This window comes from Ascaphus truei, chromosome 3 (genome assembly GCF_040206685.1).
Source record: "Ascaphus truei isolate aAscTru1 chromosome 3, aAscTru1.hap1, whole genome shotgun sequence".
NCBI lineage: Eukaryota > Metazoa > Chordata > Amphibia > Anura > Ascaphidae > Ascaphus > Ascaphus truei.
This window is the reverse complement of record NC_134485.1, coordinates 47,481,351-47,500,664: the sequence shown is the minus strand read 5'-3', so window position 1 is coordinate 47,500,664 and position 19,314 is coordinate 47,481,351.

The following is a 19,314-nucleotide window of genomic DNA, read 5'->3' as shown; positions in this document are numbered from 1 at the left end:
GGTCCACCAAGGAGCCTGCAGTCCCCAAATTCCTGAATGACCTGAATGACAAGGAGCACCTCTACCAGGAGAGCCGGATGGGTAACATCAGATGGCAGGGGGAGGGAGGACAGAAATTAGATGTGACCAGAGAAAGTTCTCCCTCCTTCTCTAGACCTTGGCATTTCCTGGCTGCTTCAGACAGAATCGAAACCATATGCTTAATTTCCTCTGAAAGCAGCATACCCTCCAACTGCATGGGTCCCTCCGTAATGGTAATTGGGACAGAAAGGAGCTAGGAAGATAAGGTTCCAGAAGAACCGATAGATTTGGTGATCCCGCCTCTGCTTTTGTTGCCTTTCCAGGATGCGGGTGTCCAAGGAGATGCTGAGTGTGATCAGTACTTCTATGTCTGCCGGGATTTCTTTACAGGAAAGTTCATCCTTAAGCCTTTTGGGGAGACCTTGCTGGAAAGCAGCTTTCAGGGTTCCTTCATTCCAGTCTGTCTCCACAGCCAATGTCCGGAATTTGACTGAGTAGTGGCCTACCAGGCGATTTCCTTGTTGAATCCACTTAAGGGTGGCTCTGGCAGTGATTGCCCGGTCTGGAGTCAAGATAGTTGGCCCCTTGAGAACTACCGGAATTGGTGCCACTTGTTGGACCGGAGGAGCAGGTGCAGAAGAGAAATTAGCAGGGGATTCAGAGAGAAAATGGTAGCGAGGGTTTGCAAGGTGCGGGCAATGGAATTCAATTTAGTTTCCAACACAGACAGGTGGTTGGATTGCCTACCCAGGAGTTGGCCCTGGAAGGACACGGTCTTCTGCACTTCTGCTGAGTCTATTGCGAGGCCTGTGCAATGTGTTTTGGCTGTGTATGTGGCTTTGTACTGACAAGGAGACAGACCCGCTAGGCAGATGTGGAGAGTAGAGACCGACCCTTATCTGGGATTTAAATCCTTAATCAGTAGAATGGTCAATGTCACAGTTTCTGGGCCAGGGCTGGAGAGAGAAGCAAAATAGTCCAGCAGCAGGCAGGGGTCTGAGGCACACAAAACAGGAACAAAGCTTCGACCAGGAGACAAGGTAGGAAGTACTGTACCTTGAACAGCCAATAAGAGAGGGAATAGAATCTTTATAAAGTTAGAAGGCATGCATAAACAATCTAGCTCAGGAAGACGCTGACTTCCTGCCTCAGCAGCCATGTTGGTAGAGGCAGATAAGTCAGAAGGCATCCATGTTGGAGACCCTAATAGTTGGCTCTGTTTGCATTTTTGTTGGGTCTGGTGCCAAGTTAGTAGGAGGAAGGCACATTCAGTGAGATAATTGAGGAGGAGGCACATGGTCCAGGAAAGCTCCACTGAACAACAATAACAATGCAGCTATTTATAATGGAAAGGAAATGGCCAACCTTGGGACCCAAAACTGGTACATTTTCATGGAAATTTCACCAGCTAACAGTCTTCTGTCAAGAGGAGCGACTGTGGGGTTGGAGCCTATGGCTAAGACAGACAAGCAAGTGGTAGAGAAGGTCAATAAATAGGCAGCAGTCAGGGTTGGCGGCAAGCATGTAGCGATGGTCAGTAAACAGGGAGAGTACACAGTTGGAGAGAGAAAAATAAAGTGAAGTCTGAAATGGTTTGCTACACAGCAACAGCAGATACACAAAAAGACAGCAAACTTTTCTATAGGGAAGAACCACAATAAAAATGCACAGGAAACAGGTAGTAGGATATACGTGCCGGGTATTAAGCAATTAGAATCCTCAGAGGGTTATCTGCACAAATCAATAGCAGACAATTGCAGTCCAGTTGGCAGTCAGGCAGAATTCCAGACTTGGCACAAGAGAGACCAGAGTTCAATACTGTCAGGGAAATCCCTGACATTTCTTCTAGACAGGCCACAAAGTCATTACCACCACCAACCCAGCCACCACTTATAGACCCTGCTGCTGTGGCAGTGTTCATCAAAAAACACTGTACTGTTTCTCATCACAGGGTAAAAGTGAAAAAAGAGGCGGTGCCATACTGTAAGCCTATGGTTGTTCAGACAGGTAGATGTTCTCCCCCTGAACCAGTGGTTTATTCATATTTCAGACTGGAAACTGACAAGAAAGATGATCATGTTGAATTGCTGATTGTGGTAAAAACTAGTTGTTGGTAGTTGTATACAACAAATATATAATCACCACATTTCTTCATGTATGGAGCATGCAGCAAGCGAAGGGATTGGCCATTCAAATGTGAAAAACAGACAGTGAATCCCTGCGCTTCTCCCTTTGGGATAGCAATAAATGGGGAATATATATATATAGTGTAAAAATCTATAAGATAAAGGAGACTTTTGGTTTACATCCTTTGATCAAATAATCCCAAGCCTACTAACCACATCAAGGTAAGTCTCTATAGCAGGTCCCTACGCTAAATGCATACTAATGCTTATATAACATAGGTGCAGTTAAAAACTGGTATATATCAGTGAATATACTCACATGTCTGCAAGTAAAGTGAATAGTGAAATACAGGGACCTTGCTGGGAGATTATATACCTAGAAGAAGGAGGGTCTGGCCTCCCACAAGCTGCCCAATAAGCAGTTGCAGGTGATTGGCTAAATATATTAATTACACCCTAATAGTGGTGCCCTCTTGGCGCATGGTGCTAAGGATTAAAATCGGCCCAACAAAAGTCTCCTTTATTTTATAGATTTTTACACCATATATATATTTCCATGTTGAGGTCCATTATAAATACACCATCACTTCTGTTTATTCAATGCACATTGAATATACAGTACTGTACATCGAATATACATTGAATATACATTCCTCTGTGCTTGATATATTTTCTAAAGCAGCGATGCCGAGGAAAGTTATTTCAAAGGATCTCAGCATGAAAATACAGGATATGTACAAGAGAGGACACGAGCTGTACAGATCAAACACGGGTTACTTACTTTGGGCCTAAATTTAGCACAAAGCACTGTCTGCTATCATGCCTAAGGGCAAGCTAGAAATATAAAGCGGAGAGTCCCAGTCACAACAGAGTAAGTATTTTTATTTTCTTGCTTCAATTACTGTATTACTCTAAAAGCTTCTTGCATATCAACATGCATATTTTGGTTTCCTTGTTTTCTTTGCAATTATTTTATACTCAAATTATTTTACTAATTTTAGAAGAAAATATTAAATGTCTTTTTTTTCCTCTTGCTGATTTTTTTACTCCAAACTTTTCCTGCATATCAAAATGAATTTTTTGGTTTACTTGTTTTCTTTGGAATTCTTTAACAGCCAAAACATTATTTTACTAATTTTAGAATAATAAATATACATATATTTCATGTATTTGTTTAGAATTAATTTTGGGCCTAACAAATTGGTCTCTTTTCATTTAGAACAATAGGGTGGCAAAGCGTCTGGTGGATGAAATCAGTGAGACTAATGATAAGCGCTGTGCAGCAACAGCCAAGATGGTTCTAGAGAACAGTTACAATATCACAGCATCTGAGACCAGCATCAGGGTGATGCAACGCCAATTGGGATGGACATATCGACGTGTAAAGTAAATGTATTACTGTAATTAAGTACAGTATAATGCAATAGTATTGTTTTAGGAAGTGCAATGCTGCTTATTACAGCACTGTATAGAGATGTTTCCAATGTGGTGCACTGTACAGTAGCTCCTAGAGTGACAGAACAGGGTTTATAATTACTGTGCCGCAGTGCAGTATACTGAACTTAAAGGACAGTACAGGTAAAGTGTTATATACTAGGTTAAAGCGTGTTTTTCCTGCACCTGTAATATTCTTCCTTGTCATTACAGATTGTATCCTATGAGAAGGGTGGCCAACAACATAAAAAGAGTGGCTCTTGAGAGATTTGCCACTTTTGCATTCTGCAAATGACTGAGCCTCATGGAATTAAAAATGCTTTAATGACTGGATGAGCATGAAGGATTAGAAAGAAACAGTTTGAACTGTTTTAAAATGTAATAAAATGTATCGCTCCCAAGAACCAAAGCCTGAAATATTGTGTATTTGTGTTTGAATGTCCTTCTCTATGCCCCTGGGGAAGTATTGATAACGAGTCAAATGCCTTTTACTTTGCTTTGTGTGTGTGTGTGGGGTGGTGCAACTCAATTGGTGTGTTTTGGTCTAATTCTGGGATGAGCGTGAAGGATTTGAAAGCAACTGTTCTGACTGTTTTAAAATGAAATACAAGTTATCACTCCCAGAGACCGTGTTTGTGTTTGTGGAATATTTCCATAAAATGTATGAAAATCAGAGCAAGCCTATCAACAGTTGGGAATGTTGGTATTGAATAGAAACCCCCCTGCTCCCCCCCCTGCTAAAAAATTATTATTAATATTTTTTTTCAGGGTTTCTTACCCGAATACATTACACATGCAAAGTCTAATTATACAGCAAAATGCAACATCATTAAAAAAATAAAAAAGTTGTGATTTTAAAAATGTTAAATTAGTTTAAATATGAGAAGTAAGCATCACATAAAGTTTTGTTTAATTATAACATTTATATAATATATATATATTAATATATAACAATTATTCTCTCCTCAAGAAAAAAAAAAAAAAAGGTTATGCCTATTTTTTTTATTTTGTTTTCGGACTTGAAATTCGCATTGACAGTGAAGTCATTCTAGACAAAACACAATGCCAGACGTATCAGCCATACACATGCATGTTAAACCATGAAAAGTAATTTCTCAGACAGGAACCAAAGTCTGAATCATTAAGTGTCTATGTGTGTGAATGTCCTATTGCTGGGGGAGGTTTTGATAACGAGTCAAATGCATTTTGCTTTGCTTTGTGTGTGGGTGGGGGGGGGGAGAGGTGCAACTCAATTAGTGTGTCTTGGAGTAATGCTTGGATGAGCATGAAGAATTTGAAAGAAACTGTTACATAGTTACATAGTAGATTACGTACTGCTGCATCCAAGCTTAATCTAAACCTTTAACCGCATTTTTTCTCGGCTTTTTGTTTTCCCTGCCGAAATTGGCTGCGTGCCAGCCGCATCTTGCGGTCGCGCGCAGCCGTTTCTCCAATCAGTGCTAATGGCGCTAAACAAAGGAAGCGCTTGCGGCGCTGGAGAAAAAAAAAAGCCCGCGTCTGAACGCATTTGAAAAAAAAACGCGGAGGCGGCTGCTGTAGACTAAGGGCGGCCGCCACTGTACGTCCATCAATTTCAACCTATTGCCAAGAATTGGCAATCGGATTAATCCCTGGATCAACATCCTTTCCATGTATACTTATTTGGTATATCCCTGTATACTTTTCCTTTCTAAAAAGATGTCCAACTTTTTTTTTGAACAAATCTATTGTATCTGCCATCACAGTTTCCATGGGTAATGAATTCCACATTTTAACTGTCCTTACTGTAAAGAACCCTTTCTTTTGTTGCTAGTGAAATCTCCTTTCCTCCAACCTTAAGGGTTGGCCAGAGTCCTTTGTATTGCCCGTGGCATGAATAGTTCTTTTGAAAGCTCCTTGTATTGTCCCCGAATATATTTGTATATAGTTATCATATCCCCTCTTAGACGCCTCTTTTCTAATGTAAGTAAATCTAATTTAGCTAGCCTCTCCTCATAGGTTTGATTGTCCATCCCCTTTATTAATTTGGTTGCTCTTCTCTGCACTCTCTCTAGTTCCATAATGTCCTTTCTTAGGATTGGTGCCCAAAATTGTACTCCATATTCAAGGTGTGGTCTTACTAGTGCTTTGTAGAGGGGCATAATTATGTTTACTTCCCTTCCATCCATTGCCCATTTAATGCAAGATAAGATCTTGTTTGCCTTTGCAGCTACTGCATGACTTTGGGCACTATTGCTAAGCTTGCTGTTTACAAGCACGCCTAAATCCTTCTCCATCAAGGATTCCACCAATTTTTCCCCATTTAATTTGTAAGTCGCCTGTTTATTCTTGCATCCCAAATGCATAACCTTACATTTATCAATATTAAACCTCATTTTTTATTTTATTTATTTATTTATAAAAATGTTTTACCAGGAAGTAATACATTGAGAGATACCTCTCGTTTTCAAGTATGTCCTGGGCACATACACTGGCGACACACTTTATTCGAGCTTGGCTAGTCCCACGAATTCGGGTATACCCGTGTGTATTGAGGTTTGTGACTGTTTTCTGCCCGAGTGCATTGAGTTATTTTCCAAGCAGGGATTGAAGCATTTTATTCCCGCTGGCTGCAATACTGCACAGTATATATATATATACTGCATTACAATTCATGAATTTATGCCATCTGGTAGACACGCGAAGCATTGCAGCCTATTAAATCCTAATCATTATCATTTAACAGATCAGCCGCCCATCAGCCAGGCATGAACCCAGGCTGGGAAGGCAAATGCAACGGGGCTTGTCAGAGGTGAGGAGTGGCGCATTCCAGGTATCTGCCAGGTACATACCGGGTATTTGCTCGAATAAAGTGTGTCGGTGCAGTACATAAAGTTATAAAAAATACATGGTTACGATAAAAGAACAGGGTTATACAGGTAATTCATAGACATTTCATGGACAGATAAAGTTGGAAAATTGGGTACAGGGGATAAAGGGCTTATGTGTTTCAGATAGAAATAGAGCAGCTTCAACATCACTTTAACATCAACTAACATCAGCGAACGGCAGCAAACGGCTCACGCCCTTTGGCTGCCCTTCGGCTGCGCCAAAGGCTGTGCGCCTTTGGAGCAACGCAGATGTACGCTGGGTGGGTGAGGTTGAATCTGGTGCGTCTGTGAACAAAAAGATATTTTCTTTGTCCCCTTGGCTCATTAACATTCCAGTGGGTGGGGTTGCCGATTCAACAAAGAACAAGCACATGTTAACCCTTAGCACGCTGGTCCTGTGCAGATGGGAGCAGTTCTTGGGGGGCCCTCATCAGGCTGTGCGCCTTTGGAGCAACACAGATGTACGCTGGGTGGGTGAGGTTGAATCTGGTGCGTCTGTGAACAAAAAGATCTTTTCTTTGTCCCCTTGGCTCATTAACATTCCAGTGGGTGGGGTTGCCGATTCAACAAAGAACAAGCACATGTTAACCCTTAGCACGCTGGTCCTGTGCAGAGGGGAGCAGTTCTTGGGGGGCCTTCATCAGGCTCGCGCCTTTGGAGCAACGCAGATGTACGCTGGGTGTGTGAGGTTGAATCATCTGCCATTTACCTGCCCACGATTCAGGTGTCTCCAAATTCTTCTGAAGAGAAATTACATCCTGCTCTGATTCTACTAGCTTACACAATTTAGTATCATCAGCAAAGATGGAGACTTTGCTCTCGATGCCAAACTCAAGGTCATTAATAAACAAGTTAAAAAGCAGGTGTCCCAGTACCGATCCCTGGGTACTCCACTCATGACTTTAGCCCAACCTGAAAAAGTTCCTTTTATGACAACCCTCTGTTGTCTATCCTTCAACCAGTTTTCAATCCAGGTGCATACTGTATATTATTACTAAATCCAATTTTCTTTATTTTGTACACCAACCTCTTGTGTGAAACTGTATCAAAAGCCTTTGCAAAATCTAAGTAGACCACATCAACTGCATTACCCTGTCTAAATTCCTACTTACCTCCTCAAAGAAACAAAAAAGGTTTGTTTGGCATGATCTATCCTTCATAAATCCAGGCTGACTATTACTAATAATTTTGTTTTCCATTAGGTATTCCTGAATATTATCCCCTATTAAACCTTCAAGTAGTTTCCCCACTATTGAAGTCAGGCTTACATGTCTGTAATTCCCTGGTTGTGATCTAACTCCCTTTCCAAATATAGGCACCACATCTGCTTTAAGCCAATCCTGTGGAAATGGAGTCCTTGAATATTAAATATAATGGTTTGGCTATTACTGAACTTAACTCCCTGAGAACTCTTGGATGTATGCCACCGGGTGGCCAGGTGCCTTGTTTACTTAAATTTTTTCAAGCCGCTTATGAACTTCTTCCTCAGTTAACCAATTGTTAATTAATATGGTGGTTGTTGCTTCCTCCTGCATTACTACTATTGAAATTGATTCTTCACTGGTAAACACAGAGGCAAAGAATTTGTTTTTAATGCTGTAGTACCCACGGTTATTCTAACTCAAACCAGTGGCAATCGCCAAAAAGACCCAGGTACACCCAGGTACATGCTGGATACATGCCTTCAACTTGCCTTAAACTAGTCCCAGCATTTCTGCATTGACTAATGACTCATAGGATTAACAGTGGGGGTCCCTGGCAGTCCCATTCAAACTGAATGGGACTGCCAGGGACCCCTGCTGTGTTAATCCTATGAGTCATTAGTAAATGCAGAAATGCCTTAAACTTGCCTTAAGCTAGCCAGGTTACACCCAGCACATACCCAGAATGTAACCGGGCTAGTTTAAGGCAAGCTTTAGAATACTCGTGGTCTCATCTGTACCTCTGCTTTTTCCTTATCTCCAATAATCTGCCTACCCATCTCACACTGAAAGGGTCCTATATTTTCTTTTATCATTTTATTGTTATTAAGGTACTTAAATAACTTCTTAGGGTTGATCTTACTTTCTATTGCAATCCTTTTTTCATTATCCATTTTTGCTAATTTGATTGCTCTTTTGCAATTTTTGTTACATTCCTTATAATTCTGGACTGCTATGACTGTTTTAAAATGAAATAAAGTTATCCGTCCCAGAGGCCGTGTTTGTGTGTGGAATATTTGCATAAACAGTATGAATATCAGAGCAAGCCTGCCAAACGTTGGGAATGTTGGTATTGAATAGAACCCCCCCCCCCCCCAAAAAGAAAATATTAATAATATTTTTTTTTCTGGGGTTTCTTACCCGAATAAATTACATATGCAATGTCTAATTATACAGCAAAATGTAACATCATTGAGAAAATAAAAAAGTTGTGATTTAAAAAATATTAAATTAGTTTAAATAGGAGAAGTAAGCATCACATAAGGTTTTGTTTAAAGCTCACAATTATTCTCTCCTTCTCAAGAAAATTAAAACTCCCGGAGACCATGTTTGTGTGAGTTAGATTTCTACAGCACTGTACAGTAAGTTTGATTGGCAGTGTAGGCTTTCTACACTTGTTCCCAAAGCACATGTGTGTGGAACCAGGAAATGAAATAGAAAAGCATAATATCAAATAATTATTTCGATAAGTTCAGTTTCCCATTAAACAGTACAAGCCATTAACCAGGAAGTGGAATAAAAGCATGAAACATCCCGGTGTAAAATTTTATTACCGGTTATGACATATAATTGTGCATTGTGTGTTGTCCAAAATAATAGCGTGGCAAATGTATTAAAATTGTGAAGCTGGTAAATCTGACTGTATAAAAGTAAAAAAGGCAACGTTTTAAAAAACGATATTAGAGTTCAATTGAACTTCATCCTTATCTTTTTATGCTCGATTTCAAAATGTCTTTTCTGGAAAACAAAATGATGATATAAGTTCCAATACAGTGCATGTGTCAAGTCACGCTCTAGTGTGCATGTTGTACAAGCATTAATGGGCTATGGCAGGCATACTGTACACTATACTGTAGTGTTATTAGGAATTAAATTTAATACTGTATAGTACTTTATATTTGACTTAATTATTAACTTTGCCAACTGGGTGGAGATGAGCCAATGTCAGAGGTGTATTATGCATACAAGCTGGGGTCACTCATGTAGTCTGCATTAAAGTTGACAGGTGCCTGCTGAGCCTGGTAATCAGGCGGGGCCAGGTAGCAAGGATTGCGGTTCATCAGGCTTTCAGTGACAGTCGGCCCATTATTGCAATAGGATTGGTTAGATGGAGGTGGCACATTGGAGGTCGAGAAGTGTCTTCAGTCTTAAATGGATCAAACCTTTGATGTCACAATGATCAAATATACCGGCAAAAGCTGGGAACACTGACCAATAACTCTGGTACTTCCCGGAGGAGGGTCTGTGTGAAAAAAGCAATCATTCATAGTTAAAGTTTGTCATATTGAATTCTTCCACCCACGTTTATTTGATGAAAATTTGAAGAAAACATATTTGGCAATGATGTAGCCATATATATCTCTGCTAAAGTCACCTTCTTATCTTTTCCAGCACTAATTACAGAAAAAATTAAATATGCATAACTGCAGTCCAGCCTAGTATAAGGACTTGATATGATGTTCAGAGTATGTCCATTCAGCAATTGAGAAGGCATAGAAATGTAGAATAATGGCCAAAACATTCTGTTTTGATATTTTAATCATGAAACACCTAAATTTGATAACGTCGTCAATGACCAAGGTCAATTTACAATGGATCAGTATAATGGACAATGTGTTTACCTGTTATTTAAACACCTGCAGATTCACTACCCACAACCCGCTTTATAGTTTATGCAAAGGGATTCACTTTTGCCATCTGGCGGATAAGCGTAGAGCTGCACTAAACAAAATCAGAATCCAGGTAATCAAGGCAATCAACTACGGTAAATAGAGTTGTGATAGACAGCCTTAACGGAAGATTTACAAGTGAATGCCGCGTGGAATACAGCAGACCACTAAAAACTGGTTCAAGAAATGATCGTATACGGCTGCTTTATCTCTACATAGAAAAATAAACACATTACAAATGCCAATAAACCAATTGATTGGCACAGTGGAATATCATGCCATATAATATGTCATGATTTAACACTATCACAGTCAATGGTCAACCTAAAAAATAAACATCCACCAACAATATCCGATTCAATCAAAACAATCACCAAATAAACAACAATAAACAAGTAAACACAAAAAAATTACCAGCAATCAATAAAGCAAATACCAAATAAACACCAGAATTAAAAATTAAAACACCAAAAAAACACACGAATAAATAAAAGAAAACTCCAAATAAGCACCATTATTATAAAGCAAAAGACCAAAAATAAACCACAATTAAAAATCAAACACCAAAAAAAATATATAGAAATAAACAATTGAAACCACAACAAAATATCCCATCATTCAAAATCAAAATACAAAATAAATAGCATACATTTTTAAAAGCATTTAACCAGTTTACCCTGGTTTGCCCTAGTTTACCCTGTTTGACTGATCATAAGCTGTTATGTTGTTACAGTTGTGTCAAATGAAAGCCTACATTTGTTTTTCCCAAAAATCATTTCCTGTTCTAAAAACCTCTGCAGTCATCTCCTACATATGGTTTTAGAAGTAGGATATGAGGTGGTAATTGAAATTTAAAGGGGCCTGGGAGACCACCATGGAAATGTTTGTGTTTTTGTTTGCAACAATTCAAACAACAGCTTGAGCCACAGGAGTGAAAGCAGAATAAAGGCTACAGATCCAGGCAGAAAAATCTATTCTGCACTGGATAAAACCACAATTGCTACAGTCTGACTGGGTGGATTACTACAGATGGTACTGATTCTGCGACCAAAGACAAAAATACATGGGTTTTTAAAATGGCCACTCAGAAAAATGAAAACTGCAGAGACGCCTGCAAGAGCTAAAAACTCTGCAAGGGATGTCTCTCCCACCAGTGTGACAACCAGCGGGGTTCTAGCATATATAGAGAATATTGATGCAACAGCACCTCCCAAAGTCAGTGTGAAGATACACCTGAAAGTGCCAGAATGGAGGGTAAAATGTGTTTTGTGTGTAATAAAAACGACCACATGAAGGAGTGTCCTTTTAGGCCTTTTGATGATGAGAAGGATGTCTCTTATATGGTCCCAGAAATGAGATGCACCAGCGAAGCACCCCTAGAATGCTGGATGTGCCTGGACCCTGAGCACACGGAAGCGTCGTGTCCCTACATCCGGCAACATGAATGTTGGCATCAAGGGCAGGCCCAGCGGATCGCTGAAAATTGCTGCCTGCTACTGCAACTGCAAGAAAAGCATAGTGGGTTTTAGTGAAACTGCAGACGTTTCAAGAAAAAGGGGACCTCAGAATCCCAGGTGTACCAGAGTATTCCAAAGTAATAAAAAAAGAAAAAGAAAAGAGGTTTTCAGGTTATCGTGGAAAAAGACCCTGCGACATAAGAAGGGGCCCCGGCAATCTAAAGCATGTGGCAGATTTGTCCCAGGAATGCTGGAATCTCCACAGGGCCCAATGCTGAATTTGTTTACCCCAAAGAAATGTCTGTCTGGTTCTGACAATGAGAAACTCTTAACAAATAGTACCAGGGAAGCAGAGCAAGAAAAATAAGTGACAATCCCTGGACTAGCCCTGAAGATACAGTACCGACACACTTTATTCGAGTGTGGCCGGTACCGCAAGCCGGGAGATTTCCCGGCTTGCTAGTGGCCGCCCCTCGGCGTGCTGCGCGTCATAGACGCGCGGTCACGCATCTTCGGAAGCGTGCGCCCCCTGCACGCGCGTCCAGGGGCTCCCCGAGGGAGCCCTGGTGTCCCGCGATCGCGGGACAGCGGCAGGGGGTTCCGGGGGACCCGGCGGACCCGGCAGCGGTAGGGAGAGCGCCCCGATCGGAGGGCGCTCTTCCGCTGCTTCGGCGCGCGCCCGTCACTCTCGGGCGCGCGCCAGGCTACTGCTGCGGCCAAGAACGGGCAAATGCTCGAATAAACTTGGCCGCAGCAGTACATGGCAAACAAACCAGGAACCATTGTTAAAATAATTTCTGTACAAGCAGGCCAAGCAAACTGACCTACTATGGCAACATATTGAGCAAGAAGTCCAGCTCCAAACCGAACAGCAGACAGCCCAGGATAAAAGGATTGATCAACTAAAGATGGGTCTGGAGATGGATGAGAAGCAGAGCCACTCTGATAAAGTTATTGAAGCAAAAGTATGAGGAGGCTCAACGAAGGCCCTCCATCTCAATGTAGAGTTTGATTTCTCTCAGAAGGAGTCTTACAGTCTCAACACAGAGTTGGAATCTATCAGCAAGCGATTCACAGTCTCAGTACAGAGCTGAAAATCTCTCAAAAGGAGATTTGCAGTCTGTGCAGAGCTGGATATCTCTCAGAAAGATGTTCAGACCCTCAGAATAGGGCTGGATGTCTTTCACCAGGAGTTCAATGGTCTCAGGATGATGCTGGATATCTCTCGCCGGGAGGTCAGCAATTTCAGCACAGAACTGGAAATCTCTCAAAAGGAATTTCACAGTCTCAGTGCAGAATTTTGAGTCTCCCAAAATAAGATTCGCATTTTCGGTTCAGAGCTGAAAGTTTTTAAAAAGTGGTTTGCCATCTCAGTACTGATCTGGAAGTTTCTCAGAAAGATCATCACACTCTCAACAAAACTAGAAGTCTCGCACCAGGATATCCGAAGTCTAAGCACAGAGGTGTGTAAATTAAATTATGACTACGAAAAGGTCCTGAGTGTTATAGAGACTGTAAAAAGAGAGAACAGAAACCTGACAGAGGAGGTTTCATATCTGGCTGAAGATTATGAGAAACGTCACTAAGTAAGAAATGTGAAGAGACAAGTGAAGCAAGAAAAGTTGGAAGTGCAGTTGGAAATGTAGTTAGGATTGAAAGAAGCAGAGGGCGCCTTGGAGCTAGAAAGGAGCCGATCACTTTGTTTCCAGTTAGAAATTTCTAGGATTAGAGCAAAGCCTGAAAGAAAGAAGAGAGGCTTTCTAACTCTCCAGTAAGCAGTACAGAGCTCTTATCCAAGAAAGGTTTGAGAGAATGTATTTGAGCAAACACTCTGCAGCGGTCGTCATACAGGCTGCCTGTGGGTGAAAAAACCTTGTCAGCTTTATAGCCAAAATAAAGCAGCCTGCCTTCTCTAGTCAATATGAGAATGCAATGACAAAGAAAGATTTATGACCATTTGAAGCAATGTGCAATTGTGTTCCAGTCAAATGTTAGGAAGTACAGTATCTGGAGTAAAAATGCTACAGGAAAATGAAGGAAGCTGTTTGGATGATTCGGTCCAGATATAGGTCCTACATCATAACCAAGCAAGCTGTGCCTTGCTATAAGTGTACTTGAAATGCCGTCTCAGTGCTACAATCGGCTTTCCACAAAATTCAGAAAAGAAGAACCGAATTACGACTAAGAAGTGCAATATAAATCCAGTCATATTACTGTGCAAACACGACCCAAACCAGAATCCTCACGATTAAGCCGCTATAAAGAATCAATCTTTGGCTAGAATGATAAATAACAGTATCTGTGAACATGGCATGGCACTAAAGATGCAACTCAGATGGCCAGTCATCTTTGAAAAGGGAAAAGACACAAGAATACAGGTTTGCCAACTGCAAAAATGAGAGTCCGCAGTTAAAGGTTAAATGTGAGGATAACTACAACAAGATGGATGTACTGAAAATTAAAGATCCTGAACAAGGCATAAATGACATTTCTGTGAGGAACAGGAAGCTGTAGGCTGGGGTCCCTGCTACCGAATGAGCTTCAAGACTGTGCTACTGTAGTAGAGATACCCTATCATACATGATTTGGAATTTCCCTACACATTGAAGAAACGGACAGACTGGATAAACTAATGCATCGTGAAAGAGAGGCCCAAGGTGATTAGACTGCAGACTTCTAAACGGGGATGCCATGGGGGTCAATCGGAGTTGATAAAAACTCTACCAAGGTTGGGTGCCAGAGATCAAGATAAGCCAGGAGTGGATGGTCAGCCTAGTGACAGGGAAGAAAATATTGCATGACACGTGAAAAAACTCGTTGCTAAGTGAGTAAAAGGAGACTTGGTAAAATGGGAAAAGGATCTTGAGCGAGAAGTCCTCTGCAGAGTTGAGGAGTCCAAGCACATCTTGGAAAGGATGTGCTTTGAAAAAGTCCTCCAAGTGGCTAAAGCAGGCTTAATTCAAGCATCTACTTGAAGAGACACAAGTGATGTACAGAGTCAACAAGAACTACAACTCTTAACTAGGGACTCTCTCTCCCTCTGGACATTCTCTCTCGACCTATGGTTAGGGTTCAAGAGAGAGTGGAGGGATGTGGTTCTGCTGTGGCTATCCCTAGCTACTGACAAACAAGGGAGGAGTGTAACAGGGTGGATTACCGCTTGCATAATGAGACAGGGAAATCCTTTTCACACAGCCTGATACAGTTGTGAGGATTTTAATCTCAAACCAGGCTAGCTTGTTTAATCTCCTCAGATGACTCGCTAGGGGTATAAAAACCCATAGCGACTCCCTACTGGGATCTCTCTGGCTACTAAAGTGCTGAACACTGTACCGCTGTTGAGAGAAAACTGACATCCACTCTGTTTTCTATATGTGTTGTTGGTAAGGGGACTCGCTCCCCAACTCATAGGATGAGAAGAACAGAAAGCGCACACGTGCAATAAATGAGACAAGCAAATAAAGACAATGCACTCACAAACATCCAGTAAAATTGAGCAGTAAATAGTAGTCCACATATCTGTGCTGGAAATATGCAGAGCTGTCCTCACGTGGGGATACTGCGCCTGTTGCTACAGCGCGTCCGCTGCTTGCTTCCGCCCTTCCAGTATCAGGAGTCTCCTTCATCCTGACGTGACGCCTCCCTAGTGCGTCACCACGTGACCTCCTCCGTAATGTGTCGCACCAACTCAGCGATTCAGGGATGATCTCACCACAGCCCGGACCAACCAAGTCAGCCCGCTCCCTGCCTTCAGCTTTGCAATTCTCTTCAGTCACGATCTCTCTTGCACCATACAAGTCACCCTACGTGTTTCGAGGCGTGGCCTCTTCATCAGGGGTGTGGCTTGCTATGGTGACGTGTTTCCTTATATACCAAATACAGTATGTAAAAAGGTTCATCCTAAGGCTTGCTTCCTCCCCTACTGGTATACATCCCACAACACTGCTAGATGTATTGTATTGTATTGTATGTCTTTATTTATATAGTGCCATTAATGTATATAGTGCTTCACAGTAATAATACACATGGTAATCAAATAAATAACAGATAATATAAATAACAGATCATGGGAATAAGTGCTTTAGACATACATATTATGTCCATAATACCTCTAAAAAAAATTAAATGACATTGGTGTTACAACAATTAAATACCCTGTAGGTCAAAACACTAAAAGTCAAAACACTATACACAATAAAACAGCCTTAGCAATAGCAATAAACCATAAGAATTAAACATATTGGAGTTGAGAAATACCTAAGTGCACTATATCTTATAATCCAATATATACAACATTATTCAAATTACTCACACAGCAAAAATATAATAGAAAAACAACTTAAAATTTGCACTTAGAAATTCCATTTATCAAAGACAATATAAAACCACCTAAAATACACAACCTTTAATATAAATACTCTCAACTTACTTTAACAGAATGAGTATTAACATCCCTTAACATAAAAATGAGACTAGGTCTACCTCTTCATTTAAACCTTCCGGTGTAAGTGTATCTAATTCATGAATCCAGAAAGTTTCCCTTTGACGTAACCTGAGGAATTTATCACCCCCTATGGGCCCAACTCAACAATCTTTATCCATATCACACGTAAACTACTTGGATCCATTTTATGCCTATTTTTGAAGTGCCTGGAAACTCCATGTGTAAGAACACCTTTTAAAATGTTACCCCTATGCTCTAAAAAGCGCTGTTTGAGAGGACGTTTGGTTCTCCCAACATACTTGAGTCCACAGCCACAGGTCAAGTTGTAAACTACAAACCTACTGTTACAATTAATAAAACTCTTAGGGGCCTATGCACAAAGGGCCGAAAAATTGCCTTCGCCAGGGTTTCAATTCGCCAGGTTTTTGGCGTGTTAACCTCGCTGTATGCAGGGAGGGCCGAATCCCTGGCGAATGAATGCACCACCACCATTTGAAATAATGGCTAGTAACCGGTGGCGAGATGGCTGCCTGGCAAGAAACTGCTGAGAAGCCGTCCCCTGGCGAGTTGTGTTTGCAGCAGAGAGAGATCCGCTGCTCTCTCGGCGCAAACATCAGCACATTAAAAATTAATTAAAATACATTTTTACTGATAGTGTAGATGTGCAGGGGATCTCCGGAGCTGAACCGCATTGGTTTTAGGTCCAGGGACCCCCTGCTTCCCGAGATACAGAACCCTTTATGGGGTGCCGGTATCCCTCTGCATTTAAAGGTCCCGATCACGTGACCGCGGAATGTAAAGAAAGCAGAGGGATACCGACACCCCATAAAGGAGCCTGTATCTCGGGAAGCAGGGGGTCCCCGGACCTAAAACCAAAGCGGTTCAGCTCCGGAGACCCTCTGCACATCTACAGTATAAATAAAACACACATATCAATACCCAATCATTCCTTACCTTAGTGGCTATGTGCTACGGTAACGAAGCAACATTAATGTATTTTTAATAATAGTGTACAGTGAGCAGGGGGTCTCTGAGCCACAAATCAATGCAGTTCAGCTCAGGGGGCCCCCTGCTCCCGCACAATATTATTAAAATACAGAAATGCTGCTTCATTACCATAGCGTATAGCCGCTAAGGCAATGAAGGGTTAAGGCAGAATAGCATGTTTATTGGGGACAATTGACCCCAATAAAGATTGCAAAAAACAACATACACCCACTGTGTTTTTAAAATACATAAACAAGAATAAATACATTACATACATATAGCACTTACCCATTACCGGTTGCCACGATGAAGGCCATCCTCCTCTTCATCCTGCCCATGCCCCCTCCGCTGCTGCAAATCAGACACAACAATGAAAACATCCAAAGTAATGTCCCCTAACCCCTTATTCACCATAGCGGTTATTAACCGCTACAGTCATTAAGGGGTTAACCCACCCTCACCCACCCCTCGGGATGCCTACATAACCTCCCACACTAACCCCCCACCCCGTGAGGCCTAACCACCCTCACCCACTACCCACAAGGGAGGCCTACCCATATACCGTTGGGGAACACCCCCCAACACCTACAGTACAATAATGTGCAAAATAACTATTATCCAGATAGGGATAATAGATTATATGCCCATTATTAAAAACATTAACTAGCATATTCAAGTCTCAGTCGCCAGCATCATCCTTGTCTTGCCCACAAAAAACATAGCCAATACAAAGCCAATACATTGCAATTACATTCAGATATCAATTAACCCCTTTAATACCATATCGTATAATAACCGCAAAGGTAATTAAGGGGTTAAGCCACACTGGCCTGATACCCACCCTTCACCCATGAATTTGTACATTGGCTTCATCATGCAAATATATATATATATATATATATATATATATATATATATATATACAGTGTTCGACAAACCTATACATTTGCTCGCCCCGGGCGAGTGGATTTAACCCCCGGGTGAGTAAATATTGGCCCAAGCAGCACACGTTAGGTACTAGGTGGCGAGTAGATTTTTTTGTGTGGCGAGTAGATTTTTTGGTGATTTGTCAACCACTATATATATATATATATATATATATATATATATATATATATATATATATATATATCATATATATATACTCTGATTGGCTCTAGTATACCATGTGACAGAGGTTTGGGGGAGAAAGGATGTGACGTCATTGAAAGCCTGTCACATGGTACTAGAGCCAATCAGAGTAGGGATGGAGTTCCCACGCTCTGATTGGCTACCATACCATGTGTGGACGGCCATGTTTCTTTTAATGACGTCATCTTAAAGGCAATTGAAGCAAAGCCATTCTGATTGGCTGTGCTTTCATTGCCTTTAAGTGACGTCATCATTTTTTTTTTATCGGCCAAAACACATGGTTTTCACGGCCCAATCAGGGCCGTGGGAACCATATGACGACAATGTGACGTCATAGGCCTTTAAAAGCCTATGTCGTCTCCATTTGAAGCCAGCCGCCGAGGAGGAAGGACCTCCTACAGAAGAAGAAGGCCAGGGCGTGGCCGAAGACGGGAAGAAGACACCTGAAGAAGATAGAAGAAAGAAGAATACAGATGACGATGGATTAAAATTAGAAGACCCGTGGATTGATTTGGATTTTTAGTTTAATGTTTATTTTTTTATGGTTTGTTATTTTATGGGTTCCTCTGCCTGGTGGTTTTGATCGTGAGTAACCAGTTCAACGGGAGTCGGTGGGGTCAAGTAATGGTAAGTGAACTAAAGAAATGTATTTAATTGAACTTGTTAATTTTTTTAAATTCTTTTCTTTACATGTTTATTTAATTATCTGTGGTATATCATTTCTTGCCACTGTATGTATGTATGTATGTATGTATGTATGTCTAGAGAGATACACACATACAGGGTAAGAAATGATAGTGTTTTAAAAGCTTGATTTGATGTGTTTTTAATTATTTTGACTATGCATCTATGCTTAAATGTATGTTTAAAGTCTTTTAAAATTAGATAGATGTAATTGTTGCTATTGTATGTTGTATTAGAGGTCAGGGTTAGCCTTGGTTGTCAATTTTTTATGCTTGTTGGTACTTATATA